The sequence below is a fragment of the Mustelus asterias genome, chromosome 1 (genome assembly GCF_964213995.1).
Source record: "Mustelus asterias chromosome 1, sMusAst1.hap1.1, whole genome shotgun sequence".
NCBI classification, from domain to species: domain Eukaryota; kingdom Metazoa; phylum Chordata; class Chondrichthyes; order Carcharhiniformes; family Triakidae; genus Mustelus; species Mustelus asterias.
The window spans coordinates 81208828-81225150 of NC_135801.1; the positions used below are offsets into that span (position 1 = coordinate 81208828).

Genomic DNA, 16323 nt, shown 5'->3' on the forward strand with positions numbered 1-16323 from the left:
GCATCACTGATTTTCATTGCTCCAACATTAGCAGCCATGCCTTCAGTTGCTTCGGCCCCAAAACCTGGAATACCCTTTTTACACAATTCTGCCTCTCTACCCACTTTAAGATTTCCTTAAACCTACCTCTTTGATCATTATACTTTTGGTTACCTGTTTTAATATCTCTTTATGCGGTTTCATATCAGACTTTGTTTTATAATGTTCCTGGAATCTCTACAGTGCAGGGGGAGGCCATTCAACCTATTGAGTCTACACTGGCTTCCCGATAGAGCATCTTACCAGCCTCCCCCCCCCCCCCATCCCTGTAACCCCACATATTTAGCCTGCTAATCCCCCAACCTACACATCTTGGGACACTAAGGGACAATTTACCATGGCCAATCCACCTAACCCGCATATCTTTGGAATATGGGAGGAAACCAGAGCACCCGGAGGAACCACACAGACACTGGGAGAACATGCAAACTCCACAGTCACCCAAGGCTGGAATTGAACCCGGGTCCCTGGCACTGTGAGGCAGCAGTGCTAACCACTGTGCCACCGTGCCACCTCCTGTGAAGCACCTTGGGATATTTTAAGTTGTTATTGTAAGAAAGCGCAGAAATTGCAGCTGCAGAAAGAGTGGACAGACTGACAGACTGTGTTTCAGATTATCAATAACATAAATTCTCTCTGTGGTAAACAAGCTCTGGGAGACAGGGTCAAGAGCCTCATTGAGAATAGGGAAGGTGCAAAATTGACTTTGCCCCAGGCCCCAAAAAATATTAAGGTCAATTCTGAGTATGCATAACTGCACCAGGGTTAGATGTAATATTGTGTGCAGTGATTGGTAATGTGGGCATTAAGCCCATGAACTGGGTCACAACCGTAACATTAGAACCAAAGCAGTTTGTGACCCATTTTATCAGATTTGTCTGGTTATTGAAACATAAATCTGTAGGTTAATCTCCAGCCTAGATTTCATGAGACACCATTGCGCATTCTGTGAGTTTAAGCAGTCAAATTCATACAGGCCAGGGAATGTTTGCTCTGAAAATCTGTTCCCAAGTCACCACATTGTTCCGTTAGCATGAGCACAAATGATTTCGGGAAGTCTATACCTGGATGTTTAAACATTTCTGATGGATGGAAATTTCCAGACCCCCCTCCCCACCATCACCCCCCCCCCCCACCATCACCTCCCCCCTCCCCCCCCCCCCCCCCCCCCCTCCCCCACCATCACCCCTTGCTGTGGGTAATTTACAGGAGCCAAAACATCAGTTTCCAGTGTAAAATGACAGCAGAGATGTGCACTCCCGCCCACCACGGTGGTTCAGCATTCTGGCAGAGGCCGGTGTGCAATCATTTTGTGTCCTGTTAATGGGTGTAGATGATGGCCCAACTGAATCGCACCCCCCGGGATTTCAACTGAGTAACCAGGAAGAAACTGTTCAAGTCAACATGGCATTTGACTGGGAGAGAATCTTGGGGGTGATGATCTCACTCTTTTTTAAATTCATTTACGGAATGTGGACGTCATTAACTAGGCCAGCATTTATTGCCCATCACTAGCTGTCCTTGATGGTGGTCCTTGGTGGTGAGCTGTCTTCATGAGCCACTGAAGTCCCTGAGGTGTAGGTACGTACACCCACCGTGTTGTTAAGGAGGGAGTTCAAGGACAGTGAAGGATATATATTTCTGAGTCAGGATGGTGAGTGACTTGGAGGGGAACCTCCAGATGGTGTTGTTGTCCTGGTCCTTCTTGGAAATGGAAGTCATGGATTTGGGACGCACTGTTGATGAAGCATTGGTGAGTTGCTGCAGTGCATCCTGTAGTAAGGTGTGCATGGTTGCAGCATGTGGAATCTACAGGATCTACACCACTGCTGTGGGGGTCATATAATGTACTGAAATATTTTTTATATGCTGCACACATGTTGGAAGTGAGGCATTTACCAGTCATAGAATATAATAATAGAATATAAATTGTTGCCTTTTTCACAGATCTATCAAATGTAATTCCACATTTGTTTTCTCTCAAAAAAGGGGATTCAAGTACAAAAATGAGAATTACTTTGTTTTATTACTGTAAGACATTTCTTTGGGATACCTCTCAGATTTAGAATTCTGCTAACTTACTTCCTTTCATTTGATCTCCCCTCACGATTCATTGATCAGTTCCTTTCTGTTGCCCTATCCCATTAAGAAATCTCCACTTAGCAGCAATGTTTCCCTCTTAACCTTGAGATCACATACCAACTGACTCAAGAACGGCTTCTTCCCTGCTGCCATAAGACTTTTGAAGGGACCTACCATATATTAAGCTGATCTTTCTATTCACCCTATCAGTAACTGCAACACTATATTCTGCACCCTCTCCTTTCCTCCTCCCTTATGTACTCTATGAATGGTATGTTTTGTCTGTATAGTGCGCAAGAAATAATACTTTTCATTGTATCCCAATATATGTGACAATAATAAATCAAATCAAATCTTTCAGCCAACAGGAACACAAAGCATTGTAATCAGATATCTTTTGCAATTGAAAAATAAAGAACTGCCGGATTAATTATTTGATGCAACTTTTGGAAATTATTTTCATTTGTTTAGAAATGCAGATCTCAATCACATCAAAATCACACAATGGGCATTAAGAAAATAGTGCAAGGTTCCGCTGATTCCTCTCTCTGTTCAAATAAAGAACAAGGGGTCAAGTTATTTTACATGGCGAATATCCCTTTAAACATTAGCATCAACAAGCTCGGAAATGTTCAATGAAGTGGCAGCAACTTCATCACTGTATCTTGTTCCTCTAGCCACCTATCACATAATCCAACTGTGATGAAGGACTGCAAAGTGACGAATGTTGCACCTCTGTTCAAAAGGCAGAAAGAGATAGGCTGAGAGCTATTGATTAACTAGCATTGCATTAGTCATCAGAAAATTGTTGGACACTATAATTAGAAATAAAATAAATGAGTCTGGGAAGGGCAGGACTCATGAAAGATAGTCAATATGGATTTGTGACTACGCTAATCGAATTTCTTGCAGAAAATAATGAAAAGTATAGATGCGGATGCAGTCTAAGACATTTATGTGGACTTCCCGAAAGTTTTAAACAAATGTTAAAAATTTCAGAAAAGTAGTTGCCTGGCGTAACAGGAACAGTACCATTCTGTGAGTAACTAATTTCCTAACCATCCAAAGCCTGGTCACTGTGACAAGGCACAAGTCAGGAGTGCAATTGAATATTCTCCACTTGCCTGGATGAGTGCAACTCTGAGAATACTCAAGAAGCTTAGTAGCATACAGGACAAAGCAGCCCACTTAATTGGCACTCCATCCCCCGTCCATCACCCCAAAGATTCATTCTTTCCACCACCAATGAATGTTGGCTGCATTGCTACGTACAAGATGCACCGCAGCAACTCACCAAGGCTCCTTTGACAGCACCTTCCAAACCTGCAACCTTTATCACCTAAAAGGGTAAGGGCAGGGAACACCACCACTTGCAAGTTCCCTTCCAAGTCATTCACCATTCTGACTTAGAATTATAATGATCATTCCTCACTGTTGCTGGGTCAAAATCTTGGAATTCCCCCTTGATAAGAGCATTGTGGATGTACCAACAACTCATGGACTGCAGAGGCTCAAGAAAGCAGCTGACCACCACCTTTGCAAGGTCAGTTAGAGCTGGGCAATAAATGCTGGTGTTGCCAGAAACATTCATATCTGATGAAAAAATATTTACTTCTATGTTCAGAGAACATTAAATTGATATGACATAGGAGTGGCAACCACGTTTAAAAAGATTTGTATGTGTAAATGATTTGAACTGAGCCACACAATGGTGGATGTCAAAATTTGATGTTGATATAAAAGTAGCAGGTTAACAGGAAGAAAGCAGGAGACAGTATTATGGCAAAAGTTAGGGCAATGGATAGATGAATGGTAAACGCAGCTTGAGGTTGTAAGAGATGGCGCAATGAGAGCGAATATATAGGCCGGGATTTTCCGGCCACACCCACCGCTGGGATCTTCTGACCTTGCCAAAAGTCAGTGAACTATTGGCTGGACCACTGCATCTCTCCCCCTGGCGGATCCTGCCATAGCAGGGCCGGAAACTCCTGGCCTTGGAATTGAAACTATATCTAAAGTCGTACATTTTTCATTGTAGTAGTAGAGGAAATGTACTTAGATGTGCAGGAACATAAATCATTAAAATGTGGTTGGACAAGTTAAAAACTTGTAGAGTTTAAAACATCAGACATGGTTGCGGCATTTAAAAGGGAGATTCACTACAAAAGCAAAGAGGTTGCACTGACTCGACAAGAAATGATTAGGCCACATCTGGAATGCTGTATGCATTTTTGAACTGCTCGCTGTAGGAGGATATGTTGAGGCTGATTATCCTGTCTCCTCACACCTGGATATCATAAAGGTGAAACACACACAAAGTGCTTTTCACATCAGATTCACTCATCTGGAGTCAGTCCAGCATCCTAACTCTGACATGCCCTGCGCAGGCCTAACCCCTTGCACAGCTTGACACTGGAAACTGGAGAAGAAAATGATATGTGAGAAAGAGAATATGAGATTAGATTGTGATGAAGATATATAAATTGAGCCCGGTGAGGGACCTGCATTCAGTGCTCCTCCTGTGCTAAATCTGTTTTTATGTTTCTGTATCAATTATGTCGTGTTGGCAACACTCATAACTTCTGAACCCACTGGAAAAACAGCTGAAAGTATTATTTCCAATGTAAAGAAAAAGGCAATAATATTTTTTTTAAGAAGGAACCAGTTTTGGTGGTGACGTTGCAAAATATTTTGCTTCAAAGAATAGGTTTCAGTGCAGAGGCAGAGAGGTTTTTGTAAATTAAGTGGTTTCAGTGCAGAGGTTGAGTTGCTCGGGTAAATCTTGCTGAGTGAAGCCAATGGCATGGAGCCTTCTTTGATGGGAATGCGGATTGGAGAATCAAGTACAGAGGTCAAGTTGTCCAAGGTCACTAAAATGAATCAGTTATAACTCAGGAGCAGTGTGGATTGCAGGTTTGCCCTCTGGGCCCAATTCAAATTCAGACTCTCATCAGACAATGCTCCAAGACAGGAGCACAGCTTCAGAGAATTTACCTTCTGTTATTTTTTTATGTGAAGTTTCACAGAGTAAGTTTGAAAGAATGATTTGGTTCTAGTTGGGTCAAATGAAGGTTTCTTGTTTCTTTGAGATGATTTAGCAACTATATTAAAGATAGCACACAGGAAAATGTTTCAGCAGTGCAAAACAGCTTATCAGCAGCATCAGCCCATATCAATTGAAGAATTGCCAGATACAGAAACAATCTATCAGTATTTTTAAGTTAAGCTGTAAGTATAGCATAGCGTTCCTTCATTTGGTATTGAAGGGAAGCTGAACGGAGACTCAAATGTTGACATCTGGTGGTCTGAAGACATTGGGCAGAACTATCTCAAGCTTCCGCTGGCAGGTTTGAAGATGAGCGTGGGGGATAGAATATGATGGGAGGCCCAGAAATCAGTTTCACGCCAGCGATGATGGAGGCCCATGACATGCAGGGTGCCTGGCAGCTTTAGCTGGTGTTGGGCAATGTTGAGGGCAGCTTCTTATGTGGGCGCCAAGCCAGTCAGACACATCTACCACACAGGTAATCTTCCCCCTTTAATCCTCCATCCAGCCTATTGAACCTGGCCCCCAAACCCCTCCCCAGTCACCCCACTCACTGTGACCCCTGACCCCAGACTTACTTGGGCTCCTTGGCATGTTGGGGACTGCCTGTAGTCACAGCAGTTGCCACCACTGCCACTGGCGCAGCTGATCCAAAAGAGTTGCCAACGAATCCGATTTTCCGGCAGCACTCTAGCGCGTGACTTCTTCCTGACATAGGGGTGGAAGTCTCACCTTAACCAATTAATGTTGCTCCCAGCATTAAACTGCTGTAGGGCATCCTATTGGGATCATGGGTGGGCATCACCCACCCAATTTTTAGCTGGGGGCACGAGGAACATAGCGTCTTATAAAATCCAGCCCTATGACTCTTGACGCTATCTCTTGTGCTAATTCTTGTTATTGTGGTCAGTATAAACCATAGGTAGTCATACCACATGAGAGTTCCCTCCTAAATACATGGAGGCCACATTCGCTAGAATTATTGCTGGGAATGGTTCTGAAGGGCGAGGCTCTCATTTCAATGCATTAGCCAGTTGAGTGGGACAGTGGGAAGAGGGGATTGGGCCGCAGCGATCATAGGGCGGCACGGTAGCACAGTGGTTAGCACTGCTGCTTCACAGCACCAGAGACCCAGGTTCGATTCCCAGCTTGGGTAACTGTCTGTGTGGAGTTTGCACGTTCTCCCCATGTCTGCGTGGGTTTCCTCCGGGTGCTCCGGTTTCTTCCCACAATCTGAAAGACTTGCTGGTTAGGTGCATTCATCTGAACAGGCGCCGGAGTGTGGCGACTAGGGGAATTTCACAGTAACTTAATTGCAGTGCCTTACTTGAGACTGATAAATAAACTTTACTTTTACTTTATAGCCAGAAAACCTTGATATATTAGTTGAACCTCCAAAATACTGCCTGGCATCATTAAAGCACCCAAGCTAGGTGTATATACTTCATCCATGCTGACTACAAGGTTATATTCATTTGGGCAATCTCAATCCAGCTCTTAATTGGCCAAGGTCTAAAGGTACAAAACTGCCTCAGTTTTGCACTGCTTAGTATCTCACCCAGAGGCAACAGGATGGCTGCTGAGGCAAATGGAAAAAGACAATGTTTGACTGATATTATGGGATGTTCTCCAAAAAAATAGAGCTGAGGAAAGTTGGTAGGGCAAGTAGTGGAAACTACTTTTGGCTGTGTTTTATTTAACATTTCAACATTTGATATTAGCACTGGGTTCCTCAAACAGATGTGGTGGTTTCCATTCCACAGCATTAACATCCCTCACCTTGATGAACAGGATAGTTGAAGTTTTTAAAAAAATCTTTCATGAGATGTGGGTATCACTGGCAAGACCAGCATTTATTGCCCAATCCTAATTGCCATTGAACTGAGCGACTTGCTAGGCCATTAACCACATTACCGTGGATCTGGAGTCATATATCGGTCAGACCAGGCTAAGAATGGCTGATTTTGGCCCTTAAAGGATGTTAGTGAGTCCAGGTGGTTTTTAACAATAATTAATGACTTGTCGTGGTCACCATTTTTGAGACAAGCTTTCAAATTCCAATTTATTCATTGAATTGGATTCCATCAGATGCCATGGTAGGATCTGAACCCATGCCCATGGAGCATTAGCCTGGGCCTCTGGATTATTAGTCTGGTCACATTACCAATTCAACACCACCTCCTACTAAAGTACAAAAAAATCCATCTGTGAAGTTACAGGTATTTTAAAATCCCTCCAAAATCTTGCCCCTCCCTTCCTCTGTAATCTCTCCAGCACCACAACCCTCCGAGATATCTGCACTCCTCCAATCTGGGCCTCTGTGCATCCCTGATTTTAATTGTTCCACCGTTAACAGTCATTCCTTCATCTGCAAAGATCCTAAGCTGCACGGTGGCACAGTGGTTAGCACTGCTGCCTCACAGCGCCAGGGACCCAGGTTTGATTCCTGGCTTGGGTCACTGTCTGTGTGGAGTTTACACGTTCTCGCTGTGTCTGCGTGGGTTTCCTCCAGGTTTCCTCCCACAGTCTGAAAGACATGCTGGTTAGGTGCATTGACCCGAACAGGCGCCGGAGTGTGGCGACTAGGGGAATTTCACAGTAACTTCATTGCAGTAAGCCTTAATGTAAGCCTTATTTGTGACTAATAAATTTAAAACTTTTAAGCTCTGGAATTCTCTTCCTAAATTTCTATGCTTCTCTATCTCTCTTTCCTCCTTTGAGATTTTAATGATTCACTTCCAGAAACTTCATTAGTGGACAACAAAGGATTTATTTATAAGGATCTACAAGAGCAGCAACATGTCTGCTGCTCATTCTGGAATGCCCCTGCCTTAGAGAACTCCTCCCTCCTGGGTGATTCCCCACTCAATTGGTCACCCAGGCCAAGGCGACCCTTGGTGAAGAAGAAGGTGCTTTTTAAAATCTACCCCAATGTTTTGTCATCTGCCTTAAAAACGTTTTATGTGGCTGGGTGTTAAACTTTGCTGGATGAGGCTCCTGTGAATGTTTTATTCAGTTGAAGGTGCTTCATCATTGCATGTTGTTTTTGTTGTTGTTAGATAAAACTGTGTCCTGCCACTCATATCAATGCAGCAACCATGAGCGATCAATAATTTTGCACTAAAGCATTACCACAGACACTTTAATTCCACCTCAGATTGCTGATTTCTGCTGCATTTGCACTACATGACAGAGATCAGACACAATGAGAGAAAATTGGCAATCAGCGTACAGTTAGCAGTCAAATTGACACTGATAGTGATTGACAGATTGTACTGTAAACTGCCCAGCAGTTAATAACATCATAAACAACAAACATTAGTACTTTAAGCGCCTTTAAGCCAAACATAATCAAAGAAATAGGCATAATATGTTCTTCCTTCACAGCCACTCTTATTTGCTGCTTTTTAAAAATCCTATTAATTCCTAAATTTCGGGGGTGGGGAAAGTGAGGCTGTCCAGGCAGGTGGGGGGAGTGTGTGTAAGGTGGGGGAGTGTGTGTAAGGTGGGGGAGTGTGTGTAAGGTGGGGGAGTGTGCGTAAGGTGGGGGAGTGTGTGTAAGGTGGGGGAGTGTGTGTAAGGTGGGGGAGTGTGTGTAAGGTGGGGGGAGTGTGCGTAAGGTGGGGAAGTGTGCGTAAGGTGGGGGAGTGTGCGTAAGGTGGGGGAGTGTGCGTAAGGTGGGGGAGTGTGTGTAAGGTGGGGGAGTGTGTGTAAGGTGGGGGAGTGTGTGTAAGGTGGGGGAGTGTGTGTAAGGTGGGGGAGTGTGTGTAAGGTGGGGGAGTGTGTGTAAGGTGGGGGAGTGTGCGTAAGGTGGGGGAGTGTGTGTAAGGTGGGGGAGTGTGTGTAAGGTGGGGGAGTGTGTGTAAGGTGGGGGAGTGTGTGTAAGGTGGGGGAGTGTGTGTAAGGTGGGGGAGTGTGCGTAAGGTGGGGGAGTGTGTGTAAGGTGGGGGAGTGTGTGTAAGGTGGGGGAGTGTGTGTAAGGTGGGGGAGTGTGTGTAAGGTGGGGGAGTGTGTGTAAGGTGGGGGAGTGTGCGTAAGGTGGGGGAGTGTGCGTAAGGTGGGGGAGTGTGCGTAAGGTGGGGGAGTGTGTGTAAGGTGGGGGAGTGTGCGTAAGGTGGGGGAGTGTGCGTAAGGTGGGGGAGTGTGTGTAAGGTGGGGGAGTGTGTGTAAGGTGGGGGCGTGTGCGTAAGGTGGGGGAGTGTGCATAACTGCCTATTTGGGGTAGTACCCGATACCTCCTACATTCTGGCAGCAGTCGAGGACAGGTATTTAGACACTGGGTCACCCGAGTAATCCTGCTTTCCCTTCAGAGCCATCTCAAAGAAAGGAACTGACTTGAAGATAAATGATCAAACCCAGGGAGATCAATTACCTTCTGGGATCCCATGGGAGCATAGGATTATTTTCTTCTTGTTTTTCTGGCTGCACTGATAGAAGCCAGCTGAGGTTCGAGGGAAAGTGAGCTGATTGTTTCTGTTGCACTTCTGGGCATTGGTTGGGAATGGAGTTGATGTAAGTTTAAATGGTGGTCCTACAGGGTAGTGGGTGTGTTGCTGTGCTGTATGTAAGATATAAATGGGGTGGCATGATGGCACGGTGGTTAGCATTGCTGCCTCACAATGCCAAGGACCTGGGTTCAATTCCATCCTTGGGTCACTGTCTGTGCGGAGTTTGCACATTCTCCCCGTGTCTCCATTGGTTTCCTCCGGGTGCTCCAGTTTCCTCTCACAGTCCAAAGGGATAAAGGGGGAGGTGGCTAGATGGGTGGAGAACTGGCTTGGTCATAGAAGACAGAGGGTGGTAGTGGAAGGGTCTTTTTCCGGCTGGAGGCCTGTGACTAGTGGTGTACCGCAGGGCTCTGTATTGGGACCTCTGCTGTTTGTGATTTATATAAATGATCTGGAAGAAGGAGTAACTGGGGTGATCAGTAAGTTTGCGGACGACACAAAACTGGCAAGACTTGCAGATAGTGAGGAACATTGTCAGAGGCTACAGAAGGATATAGATAGGCTGGAATTTTGGGCAAGGAAATGGCAGATGGAGTTCAATCCTGATAAATGCGAAGTGATGCATTTTGGTGGGAATAATGTAGGGAGGAGCTACACGATAAATGGAAGAACCATAAAGGGTGTAGAGACGCAGAGGGACCTGGATGTGCAAGTCCACAGATCTTTGAAGGTGACGTCACAGGTGGAGAAGGTAGTGAAGAAGGCATATGGCATGCTTGCCTTTATAGGACGGGGCATAGAGTATAAAAGTTGGGGTCTGATGTTGCAGATGTATAGAACGTTGGTTCGGCCGCATTTGGAATACTGCGTCCAGTTCTGGTCGCCACACTACCAGAAGGACGTGGAGGCTTTGGAGAGAGTACAGAGGAGGTTTACCAGGATGTTGCCTGGTATGGAGGGGCTTGGTTATGAGGAGAGATTGGGGAAACTGGGGTTGTTCTCCTTGGAAAGACGGAGGATGAGGGGAGATTTAATAGAGGTGTATAAAATTATGAAAGGCATAGATAGGGTGAACGGTGGGAAGCTTTTCCCCGGGTCGGTGGTGACGTTCACGAGGGGTCATAGGTTCAAGGTGAAGGGGGGGAGGTTTAACACAGATATCAGAAGGACATATTTTACACAGAGGGTCGTGGGGGCCTGGAATGTGTTGCCGGGCAAGGTGGTGGAGGCGGACACACTGGGAACGTTTAAGACTTATCTATATGAACGGAGTGGGAATGGAGGGATACAAAAGAGTGGTCTAGTTTGGACCAGGGAGCGGCGCGGGCTAATTGTTCTTTGTTTCTCGTTTCAAGGCTTCATTCTATGATCATCTTGCGGGTGCCAGTACAGAGCGAGACTGCGGATAGTTGGGAACCTGTCTCGGGAGCAGGGAATTCATATGGTGTTCGTGGAAGTGGAAATGAATAGGGTTGGGAAGCATTTTCCGATCAGGGCCAGTGTGATCTCCTGGACTCGTTTCGATCGCCTCAGGGGGTCGGAGAGGAATTTCCCAGATTTTTTTTTCTCCATATTGGCCCTGGGGTTTTCACTCTGGGTTTTCGCCTCTCCCTGGAGATCACATGGTCTGGAATGGGGCGGTGGGGGTGAGTTAATAGGTTGTGATGAACAAAGCATCGTAGCTGTGAGGGACAGCTCGGTGGATAGGATATTAGTATGTAGATAGGCTGGAAAATTGGGCGGGGATTCTGGATTCAGGATTCAATCCTGGACCGGGGAGCGGCGCGGGCTTGGAGGGCCGAAGGGCCTGTTCCTGTGCTGTATTGTTCTTTGTTCTTTGTTCTTATGTGCGGGTTAGGTTGATTGTCCATGCTGAATTGACCCTAGTGTCAGGAGGATTAGCAGGGATTCTTTGATTATATATGCATCCAGACCCACATTTTGTTTCTCCAAGCATTCAGTAGTAAATCCAAACATGCAGGAATTTCCAGTTTGTGCTCCCAGTAGGTGGAATCTTCCCAGTTCTTCAGAGATGGGCCTGCAGGTGGAAGTAGAAGCAACATTATATGTTAGGATATTGCTTTGGAACACGTTCCCATCTGTCACACCTTTTTACTCAGTCCGCAAGCATGACTCTAACCTTACTGTTGTGTGCCATTTTAACACATCACCTTGCTCTCATGCTCCCATGTCTGTCTTTGGCCTGCTGCAATGTTCCAGTGAAGCCCAATGGAGGAGCAGCATCTCATTTTCTGGTTGGGCACGTTGCAGCCCTTGGGATTCAACATGGAGTTCGGTAACTTTAGATTTTGACCTTTCTCTTCTATATTAAACCCGTTTTTTAATATTCCATACATGAATTGCCTCAATGCAAACCTCCCTCCTCCTCTTCCTCGGGTGGATGGAGCTATTACAAGGGGGCATAACTATAGGGTTCATGGTGGGAGATACAGGAAGGATATCAGAGGTAGGTTCTTTACGCAGAGAGTGGTTGGGGTGTGGAATGGACTGCCTGCAGTGATAGTGGAGTCAGACACTTTAGGAACATTTAAGCGGTTATTGGATAGGCACATGGAGCACACCAGGATGATAGGGAGTGGTATAGCTTGATCTTGGTTTCAGATAAAGCTCGGCACAACATCGTGGGCCGAAGGGCCTGTTCTGTGCTGTACTGTTCTATGTTCTTACACCAGGCCATCTGTCGTATGTTCTTAAAGTTGCTACTTTTTGTTGCAGTTTCTACAGTTCTAATACATTCTCCCTCCCTTCAGTCTGAGGAAGAGTCTAAGAACTCATAGAACCCGTCCAGTGCAGAAAGAGGCTTTTCGGTTCATTGAGTCTGCACTGACCACAACCTCACCCAGGCCCTATTCCCGTAACCCCTCAAATTTACCCCTCTAATCCCCCTGACACTAGGGTTAATTTAGCATGGCCAGTCAACCTAACCCGCACATCTTTGGATTGTGGGAGGAAACCGGAACATCCGGAGGAAACCCACGCAGACACGAGGAGAATGTGCAAACTCCACACAGACTGTGACCCGAGGCTGGAATTGAACCCTGGTCCCCGACACTGTGAGGCAGCAGTGCTAACCACTGTGCCACCGTGCCGCCATGATCAAAATGTTAATGCTGTTTCTCACCTGATAGATGCTGGCAGACCTGCTGAGTTTTCCCAGCGTCCTCTGTTCCTGTTTCAGATTCCAGCCTCCATAGTCTTTTGCTTACTTTGGTGTTCCCATTTTTAATTGAACTTGCTGGAGGAAGGGGTAAACATTTGAAGCAGCTACTCCCTGGCAGCACCCGGTTGCTACAAATTAAATACCTAATGGAGGGTGCGGGGAGGGCTGGGGGGGGGGAACAATGGTAACAGCATTGGAGCAGATTTCTACTGAGCGGCTCCATGGAGACGACCTCTTGGCAGCAGGCTCAGAGGCTTCTGGAAGTGGACGATCCACAGCTCCATGATGGGTCTCTGGGAATGAAAGGCTGTAGCTGAATCCTTTAGAAGGCCTTCCTTTCCACTTCAATGGCACTACCAGCTTTGGGCCTCTTTATTTTCAGAATCTTAATCATTCTTCAAAAGGTACAACCGTGGTGAGTGCTCCTTGCATTCGATTGCCTGACTCAGTAATGTCCACCTCTCCAGGTGGAATTGCTAGCCTGACACTGCTGTGAGACTCCTGATCGAGTCTCTAGCCTCAGGAGCCTGCTGGCATGCTCAATGAGATGGCAAATGTAGAGGTAGCCAATTAAGAAGTGGCCTCCCTGAGGGTTGCACTGGAAGGTTCACTGCATACCCACACAGGGTCTGGACTCTGAAATGGTGCCAGCTGCTGAATATATTCAATAAACAGGCAAATCTACCTCATGGGCACCAGCAACACAAAACCAAAAAATATTAACCAAAAGTTTCTCTTCATATGAGCTTTACTTTTGCTATCATGGGTTTGATTTTATGCTCTCCTGCTGGTGGACTTAAAGCTGAGGAGGGGCTCATAAAATCCAGCAGGTGGCCTTCTCACTGCCACTCCACCCACCTCTGAACTGTCTGAACTTCTATAGAGGACAGGGGAGACATCAAACAGCATGCCTGGCCTTGGGCTTACTGAGACCCTCAATTGACAAATCACTGACTGCAAAACCACCTCATCTTGCTGCCACAAATATTTACCCATCGTGGAGGGAGGCCCAAACCATGCGAGAAGCCCGACAATTTTAGCAGTGTGGGGAGTGTTGCTGTAGGTGTGAACCTCCTTTGGAAGCCCATTGGTTGCAACCTGCCTCCCCCAAGGTCATAACCCTTTTTAACTCTCCCACCTGGCCTCTAAAACCTGGCTACACTTATACACTCCCGTTCACCTACCACCGCCCACACCCACCTGCCCATTGAGATTCCGACCCTGGACTTAAGTTGTCAGGCTTCCTCAGCATGGGAGACTGCTTGTAGCAGGGGCTAACACTCCCAGTGGCACTGTGACTACAATCTGATTGGTTGTCTAAGGTAGGACTTCCCCCTGAGAAAAGGGCAGAAATCTCGCCTTTAAACCGTTAACGTTGCTCCCAGTGTCAAGCCAGTCCGTAACTTGACTCTACTTTGATATGTCAGTGCTGTTACCTGTAACACAGATTGCCTCAACTCGGAGAAGCATTTGAACATGAATTCTGGAGCTATAAGTTCACTGAAGTTTTTCTGTTAGGAAAATGTATTAAGATACTTTGATATTTTGCCTATTTGCTAATGTAAAGTTAATGAATTGCATCTGTGTATAATATTCATTCCATGATTTTGGAGCCAGTGGGTGGACCTTTGGTTACACAGCTAGAGTGATAAAGCAGTGACACACAACTTTCTGGGTCCTTTATGAATGAAATCCTGCACAAGGAGTATTAGATTCCCAGAAATAGGCTTTTGGTCAACAGTTCTTTTAACCATAGCACCAGCGGCAGCACATTAATCAGCAGAATGGCTTACCAAAGAAAATCCGCTCCCAACAGTGCCTGCACAGTTTATTCATGACTATGTCACCTGTGGGTTGTACAACTGAGTGAGTCATTCTGTTAATTATCTGCATAAGTGCAGTCTGTGAAAGATGGTGCCAATTTGGGGTAAATTCAAAGGCAGCATTTCTTCTGTTGGATCGCATTCAATGAGTTCCCGTGTCCGTGTTACTGTCTATTCTGCCAGGTAAGATTTGAGATTAGAACACTTTATTATCTCGGGCCATTAGACATATGTTCTCAGCAGAGGCAGCTATTGCCATACCATTTGATTTTTACATAACAAGAGAAGAGGATTACTATCTGATTAAGAACAGAATTAGGGGCTATATGAGAATAAATACAAATGAAAAGCATTAGTTGAAAGGGTGATGGAAACAGGTTCAATAGTAACATTCAAAAAGGAACTGGATATATATTTAAAAGAGAAAAAACATGTTGGACTATGGGGAATGAGTTGGACATAGGATAGTTTATCAAAAAACGAGTACAGGCACAATGGGCCAAATGGACACCCTCTGTGCCATATAGATTTTTTGAACTTAAATGAAGGTGCTGGTTAAACATGGCATCAGAAAAGGTGGCAAAGCAGTCAAGTTTGAATTATGTAAGCTGCAAGTTTAGATAATTTCCTTTGCTCAATGTACTTTTAGCAGTGTGAGGAAAGGAGGAAGGAAATATTTTGTCATGAGTAAGTTGCTTTACTTATTAATTATGCAAATAAGAACAAAAGATTCCAGGAGCTGATTAAACTTAGTGTTGGCATATCAAAGGAGAATACTGGAATTCAGCTTGGTGGAAATAGGGCAGTAGCATCCAGGAAATGAAATTAAAATAACTTCCTGCCCATTCCCATCATCTATGTGGCTGCTGCAGTCCCTGAACTTTCTGCTAGGAACCTGGCTGAAAGCAAAGCTTCATGATCCACATTAGGAAAGATCTTAGTATGCATTCTTCACGCAAGTCCTCCCAGTATTAACTGGTGACTCGGCCGAGGAAGAGCCGACCGGTAAATTTGTGGTGCTGTGATTATGTTTGCCGGATGAGGCAGAAGTGATGCACAAGCCTGTGCCGTGAACCGTTTGAACTTTAGTGTCCCTGAGCTGGCCGCCAGCTCTTTCCGCTGAACTACCAGAGGTAGAGTTTCTGCTTTAATCGAAATTGGTGATATCGGCACAAAATGTGCCTAAAAATGAAGCGGCTTTGAACATTGTTTTTGCTCCTCAAATATAACTTAAACCTATTTACTTATTGCTATGTTGCTAAATCTGTCATGTATCATCATCACAATTGGGGACCCATTATAAAAAAAATTGCCTGAAAGATATTTAACTTGGTAAAGTTTGATTAATACAGCTGAAGATGGGAGGTCTGTCACAAAAATAAGCATTTTAAATCGATGCGTCAATTATTGGTAAAGAAACCAATTTGAAATGATTGAAAGTAATTTTTCAAAAATATACAAAACTTTGGAGTGGAGTGATCAGTTCTTAGTACATTAAAAACCCGTTCAATCCCTTTCAAAATGTCCATGCTCTTTCACACATAAGTACCAGCTATATTTTTGGAGCCTCCTCAAAGGCCTGTAAATGACTGCAATGAGTTGAAACTCCCTATGGTGATTAATTCATTCTGGGAGCATGGCCGGTTTTGTGGATAGAGAAAATAAATACAAAGGATCACAGAAAGTCAAGTTGTGCTGAAAGGA

The 16323-nt window shown here is 45.1% G+C and overlaps 1 protein-coding gene across 2 annotated transcripts in view; it reads left to right on the forward strand.

The window, feature by feature from the left end:
* arhgap24 (Rho GTPase activating protein 24) overlaps window positions 1-16323 on the forward strand; it is a 440920-nt gene that overhangs the window by 13467 nt on the left and 411130 nt on the right. The window contains exon 1 of one of the 2 annotated variants that reach the window (XM_078213995.1): window positions 14755-14802. The exons of the other annotated variant lie outside the window; for it this stretch is intronic. The gene's annotated coding sequence lies outside the window, so the exon portion shown is untranslated. Of the gene's footprint in view, window positions 1-14754; window positions 14803-16323 lie in introns of those variants that run through there. 2 annotated transcript variants of the gene reach the window in all.